Source organism: Lagopus leucura, unplaced genomic scaffold (assembly GCF_019238085.1).
Source record: "Lagopus leucura isolate 7727_CA_CO unplaced genomic scaffold, USGS_WTPT01 35004-0_obj-0_obj, whole genome shotgun sequence".
Classification (NCBI taxonomy): domain Eukaryota; kingdom Metazoa; phylum Chordata; class Aves; order Galliformes; family Phasianidae; genus Lagopus; species Lagopus leucura.
This window is the reverse complement of record NW_024966117.1, coordinates 1-6,118: the sequence shown is the minus strand read 5'-3', so window position 1 is coordinate 6,118 and position 6,118 is coordinate 1. Positions and strand designations below refer to the sequence as shown.

General features: G+C 52.1%; 1 pseudogene; it reads right to left on the bottom strand.

The window, feature by feature from the left end:
* Window positions 1-2,019: 2,019 nt before the first annotated feature.
* On the bottom strand, window positions 2,020-3,327 carry LOC122192416 (annotated as a pseudogene).
* Window positions 3,328-6,118: the final 2,791 nt, after the last annotated feature.

The window sequence follows — 6,118 nt, the reverse complement described above, 5'->3', positions numbered from 1 at the left end:
GCTCTGCTCCTTTGCCAGGCTGGAGAGCTGAATCAGCTGCGATTCTACAGATCCTTCCCTGAGTCCTGCTGCTGACCACCGATACTTGTGCCTCCTCTGGGCCACATCAGGACTGGAAAGAGGAGTAGATATCAGGTGGAAGGATCTGGCCTTCTGCTGGGTGATAGCCACCTGCATGGCCTGTTCCTGCTTTCTCTTTTCCCCAGGTGGCATTGTGCTTCCCAAGCAGTGCGTGGACCTTTCTGATGGGAGTGAGCAGCAAGGAACCGACTGAATCATGGAATCATGGAATCACAAGGTTGGAAATGACCTGTAAGAGTCTCAGCTATAGAGGTCCTATAAGGGTCTCAGCTTCCTTCCTGCCCTGCGCTTGACTGAGGGACCCTGTGACCAGCTCAGGAGGTAAGAGGTGGCCATGGGCCCAGCTCTGCCAGCTTTCACTGTGAACGGGAGCAGGTCAGGGAAAGACACAGCCTGGACGAGCCTGAGCTTGACTCTAGCATCTAAGGGAGCTGTGGACATCAGCTGTGGCCACGGCTCATCAAGGTGTGGGTCAGCTGTCGATGCTCAGGGTTCTTAAGCAGCCCAGCTGTACCTCCAAGGCTGTAGTCACAATTTCTCTGCGAGCTGAGATACCCTGAGGATCGTGGCATCTCTCACTTTGCTCTCATGCCCTTGCTCACAGTCTTTGAGGAACGACTTGAGCCCTGTGACCACGTCCTCGCTCGTGTGCTGGAGTCACTTTTGTGCCTTTTGGTGTCAGGGCTCTTGGGCAAAACGTGCCTGGACACTGCCACACATGTAATGCCTTTCTGCTGTGCACACTGGAGGATGCAGAACTGGCTGGGTCTGTGATGCTTTATAAAGCTGGTCTGACCTATTTCAGCAGCAGTGAGAGCTCTTCTCACCTAGTCTAACCCTTAGAGCAGCATGGAGTGACCGGTGCTACCTGGGGATAAGTCTTTTTTTCTACTTTCTATCCCAAGTCCTTTCCTTTCCATGGAAACAGCAGAAGTGTTCCTTCAGAGCTGATTTACCCCTGCGCCTGCTGTGTTTTGTTTCACTTTTTGTGGATGAGCAAGTGCCCCTTTAGGGATGAGCATCTCCTTGCTCCTTCCATTTTACAGCTCATAGCAAGGTGCTCAAGACACCCCGCAGTTGTGGGGAGCAGCTGGCACAAGAGAAATAAGTCCTGAGGTTGCAGCAAAGATTTTTGTGTCATTTGCAGTGGCCAAGTGGGAGCTTGCAGAGGCAAAAAGCAGCTGGAGATGTGCTCTACAGTTCTGTGCTGGTTTGCAGATTCCTCAGGAGTGGTCCTGGGTCATCTGGCTTCCACCAAGAGCGCTCCTCTTCTCTCCACAGATCACATCCCAGGTGCTGTCTGTCTGTCTGTGGTAGATTCCAGAGCAAGGAGGCCTCTCCATGCCATCACTGCACATTGATTTCAGCCTGTGGCACCCACACTGGGACACATGGATGCTCCAGGAAACAGCTGTGAACCCTGGGGCTGGAATAAAGACACCAAAAACAATGTAGAAAAAAAAAAACAGAGGTAAGTCTCAGTTTGTGCAGGAAACTCTCAGGAAACACACATGCTAAGGTGAAGCTGTTTTTCCCCTGCAACCTAGCCCTAATTGCAGGAATCAAGCATACCCCACACACCATCAGCTGGGACCATCCAGTGAGGTTTGTTTTGGATGCTACTCTCCAGCACCCATTTTGGAGCAGCCAGTTGCTTCCCATGGATGCTTGCTGCTGTCCTGAGCCCTTTATAACCTCAGTAGCCCCTGCTATAAGGCAGCATACTTCAGAACTAAAATGGCATGGTTTTGTAGGAGGGAGCAGGGGCTTTGTACCGGGAGCTGCAGGACATCCTGGGCACAGCATGGCAAGATGGGAACATCCACTGCGTGTCTGTGTTGGCTGTACAAAACTGCACGGGGGCACAGCATCTCTAGCAAGAAAACCTCTGCAACTCATTCTGCTCCCCTTTCTTTTTAAGAAATGACACGGTCCAGCTCATTTTGGCCGTGGGACACAGCAGCTCTGACAGCATCCCAGTGCTGCGGCATCCCGCTGCCCGCCTCTCTGAGGGGCCAGGGCTGATCCAGAGCAAGGCAGCAGCTTGGCGTTGCAGTGGGAAGCGGAGGTGTGTGGAGTGCTGTAGGTGTGCTGGCTGTGCCCCGTCGCTGTGGGGTAAAGCTGGTGCTGCAGTGAGCCCTTGTGGGATGGTGGTGGTGCCAGGGGTTGGAGGGCTGTGCAAGCTGGCTATCGCAGGGCCGGGGAAAGCAGGAATAATGGAGGTAATGGAGAGAGATGGCTTTGGTGGGGCTGCCTGATTTTTCAGGTGCTCCAGAGGGTTGCTGAAGTTCATCAGGAAATGCAGCATCTCTCCCTTATAAATGTTTTGGGCTGAGGCACTGGGGTGAGTGGAATGGCACCGCTGGGTCTGGGAGTGATGGCTTTGGGTTCGGCCAATTCTTGGTATCCCCTGGGTGAGCCAGTGCCCTTGCCCCTGCCTTCAGTTTCACGGACAGAGGGGGAAACAGCCTGCAGGCCCAAGGCTGCCTTGTCCTGTTCCACTTGGCTGCGGGTGGTGTGGGGCTGTGTCAGTGGGCTGAAGCCGGCCCCAGGGGGCAGCCAGCAGGCTTTGACAGCAGCAGAGGTGGCTGGCTGCGGGCTCTCTCTGCTCCACGCTTTGGTTTGCAGGTCTTGGGCTGCTCCCATTCGTCCTCCGTGTCCTCGGGTTGTGGTTCCCAGAAATCCTTCAAGTTGGAGAAGTATCCCCCAAAGGGCTGGCAGCTGATGTGTTTCGGCACCTTATCGCAGTATGCATGAAAGAAGCCGGTGAAGCCAGCGGGTGCAGGGCCCCCATCCTCAGCTCTTGGGTAAGGCTGTGTGTCCTCCCAGGGGAGCACTGCGATGGGTCCTGCCTCACTCCAGCTCCCCTGGATGTGTCCTTCAATCCTTGTGTCTCCGGGCTCCTGTGCTCCTTGAAGTGGGGGTTGGCTGCCAGCCGGCTGGGCTCTGGGTTGGGGTGAGTGCTGCTCACCGCCCCATTGCCCTCCAGGCAGTGCTGTTAGTGGCAGGACTCTGCCTCACTCACCTGGGCCAGCAGCTTCTTGGCCAGCAGAGACGTGATGGGGTGGTTGCCTTAGGAGTAAAAGCTGGACAAGAGGCACTTGCAGGCTTCAGTGTGGGTGCAGCAAGTGCCGGGCCACCCCCCCAGAGGGGCTGTGCCAGGGCCGTGGGGCTGGCGCATTGCTCCACTGGCCAGCCTTGCTTGTGGGCCTCTGTTTGGTCTTCCTGGGTGGGGAATGCAGCCATCAGGAGGTACCCGGAGGGGCAAATCTGCTCAATCCATCTTTAAGATGGGGAAGAAGAGTATACCTATCTGAGAATACCTCAGTGGTGTAAAAATGTTAGCACTGATGTCTGTGGTGGAAATTTTTGTGGGAGCAATAATTCAGTAATACAATAGGTCAGATCCTTACGCTGAAGTTGGGTACCTTACAAGAACCATTTTGTGATGTCATGTTTGACAGTTTGCTCTGCATGATGTGGATGGTGGAGCTGTGATAATGTAATCCATTTCCAGTTGTGAACAAGATTGCTCTCAGAGCTGCTGCAGTGAGATGCGTGTTGGCTGACTGTAAGCTGAAACTAATTGCCTCTGAATATCAGTGTGTGTGTGTGTGTGTGGATTTTGTTTTTAATTCTGCAATTTCATCCTTGCCCTACAGCAGCTCTGAAGAGGCCCTTGTTTTCCCAAACCCTGCTTTGCTGCTAATTGAGGCTGATGGCAAGTGCTGTGCTTTGGGCCCTTTGCTTTTAGTTTCTGTGGCTGTGTACCCTGAAGGTGCTTTCTTTCACTTTTTTTTTTTGTTTGTTTGCTAGCCACCTTTTGGGTAGATAAGATTTATTAGGGATGTTGTTGCTTTCCTGTAGTGGCTGTATGTAGGTGCTGGACCAGGGGAGGTTATCAGAAAAGGGAAGGATTTGCTGCACTAATTGAATTGTAGCCTTTTAGACAAATGGAAGTTGAGGTGCTGATACTGTGCTGTGTAGCTGGAGGACTTCCTCAGGAATAATTTGGGACCTGATCCCCAGTTCCCAATTTGAGCTTCTCCATCTGTTTCTACCCATATTGGAGCAGACCTGTATCTTGGAGGCAAGATCTGGGCAGTGAAAAGCTTAGTCTTGAGGGATATTGACTGGCCACGTTAGTATATGAAATGTTCAGGCATGGAAGGGAACAGCCAGTTTACAGCTGAGGAATAGTTTGCCTTTCCTCTTCAATTCTTGCCCCTGGTTTCTATGAGCATTGTTGCCCACTGCTTGCAGTGAGACTCAGCACTGGGTTTGGGGGCCTGGTGCTGAGCGAGGTGTAACTGCAGCTCTGCACTGAAGCAAACTGCACCCAGCAGTATCACAGGAGCTGGAACACCTGGTGTGTGCTTGGTTTTAAACTGTACATGCTTTAATGGTACTGGACTTGTGGGCTGCCACTCGTTACCTTGGGAGATTTCTGTAAGGCTGTTTGAAGACGTTAGGACTGCCAAGTGTCCTTGTGCCCTTCTGTCAGCGATGACTGTTCTCAAGGCACGCATATAAGCAGAGTCATACTGTCAGGTTTGTTTTTGAAGTGAAGAGACAAAAATGAAATGGGGCATTTTTAGCTTGGATCAGTTCCCTAATCTGGTGCAGTGCGTGGTCTCACACTGAGAAGGTGATGGCTGAGCAAGGCTGGGGGCTGCTGGTGCTCCTTAGGAGGGCAAGGAGCACGCTGAGCTGTGCTCCTGGCTGGAGCTAGCAGGTCTGTAAATGGCTGTGCTGAGGGGTCAGGCCTTGCAGAGAGCTGGGGCCAGCAGCTGGGAGATGATGGCTTCACAACCAGCTCTCCTGCAGATCACCATGACTGGCGTTGGGCTGCAGCCTTGCATCATGCCTCGGGTCAAGCAGGGGGCTGGAGGCAGGTGATGTTACTGGGTGGGAACCACCAAACCCACAATGTTCCCCATTCCTGTGCCTTGTACAGGCTGTGGGAACTGGAGTTTATTTTAGAGTGAGTTGCAGACTTCTGCAGTGCCCAGTCTGCAGTGTTTGGTCTGTCTGCCCTTGAAGTCAGTGGGAGTCTTCCTGGTAGTTTGGTTATTCAACTGCTCCACGAGAACCTTCCCTAAATAAAACTATTTAGCTGTGGAAGCATTGGACTGTAGGCCAGCAGGCAGACATAGTGTGTGCAGAGGGGTTTGTGAATGTACCTTGCCTGTGAAGGAGCCTCTCTCTGTGCTGTGACTGCTGCAATACCTTGATAAAAATAAAATAAAGGATTCTAATAACTAATGAACTTGTTCGTTAATGGATTAAGAGTTGTCTTAAGGGCAGCAGTTGGAGTCCATCTAATGAAAGTTGGCTGGAGGTGTGTCCTGTGGCTATGGCAAACTTTGCTTTTAATAGCACGTACTTTTCAGTAGCTGCTTGCCACGCTGTGATGTGGTTGGAGAGGGAGAAACAGAGCACTGGCCATTTCCCAGCAGGTAGCGATGAGTTTCTACTCAGTCACAATGCTCTGTGGTCTGACAGGTTTATAATTATTATCCTAAGATTGATGTCTCTGAGGGGACTGTGAAGATGTGCAGCATTAAGAAATCAGTAATCACTGCATCTTGAAATGCAGTTTCTGTGCAACATCACAGATGCACATCAAAGGTTTGATTCTAGGCTTGTCATTCCTTCCTCCCCATCCCTTCCTCTCCTCTCCACTCCCAAGTTCAGCGTCCTTCGCTGTGTCAGAAAAGGGACTGTGTGGTGGCCCACATCTTTCCTGATGGAAAACCAGGGATGGTAATACCAGCACCATTGGAGAGGCTGTTCAACTTGCTGTGTGAGCTTTCCTTTCCCCACAGTGCTGTTTTGATCTTGGGAAAGTCCCCCTCTTCTCTTCCGCAGTTTCGTCCCTGCTGGATGAAGGTGATGAAGGTTCACGCGCTGTTTCTCCATGAAGGGCTCTGGAGGGCCGTGTTAGCTGTGTGCAGAGTTGTGGTTCGTGCCCATTTCCCTTTCCTCCTTCTCCCTCCTCATTCAGCCCTCGTTGAACATGACGAGTTTGGCCGTC